The following is a 566-nucleotide window of genomic DNA, read 5'->3' as shown; positions in this document are numbered from 1 at the left end:
TTACACCAATCATGATGCTTAACTCAAACACTTTCTCCACATCTCCACTTTTTGCCTGAGGTCTTCCACACTTCTTCCTAGTCCTGCAAACAACATTGGAAATTAATCAATAACGCTACTGGCTCGTGACCACATTCTTACAGCTCCGCATCCACCATGTGCTCCCCCTTCTCTTTCATCTTGCCCTCAACGAATCCCCCTTGCCCCAGCGCCGACTTTATCAGCCTCCACTCCATCATAAAAACGACGCTCCAAATCACCCATGACTGCATCATGAACACCAACCTTGAAATCACACGAGAAATGGCGAAACCAAAACATCATCACAACAATCACCAGCATTTATCAAAACCATGCAAATTGCAAGCAGGTTCCCCCAACTCCCCTAGATCAAGACACGTGGATAGACATGCAGCCTTGCGATCGTGCCATGTGCCTTCACATGCAAAAGCCCCCTCTCGCCCCCACACCGTAGCTAATCAATTGGGGGGGTCCTATTATTAGTTAGGTGTGGCAGCTTTAATTAGGGGAAAAATGAAGCGTTGCCGTTACAAAATGGGCGAAAT

Source organism: Dipteris shenzhenensis, chromosome 31, assembly GCF_047967505.1.
Source record: "Dipteris shenzhenensis isolate YYH24624 ecotype China chromosome 31, Dip_SZ_1.0, whole genome shotgun sequence".
NCBI lineage: Eukaryota > Viridiplantae > Streptophyta > Polypodiopsida > Gleicheniales > Dipteridaceae > Dipteris > Dipteris shenzhenensis.
Note: the sequence above shows the minus strand (reverse complement) of the source record.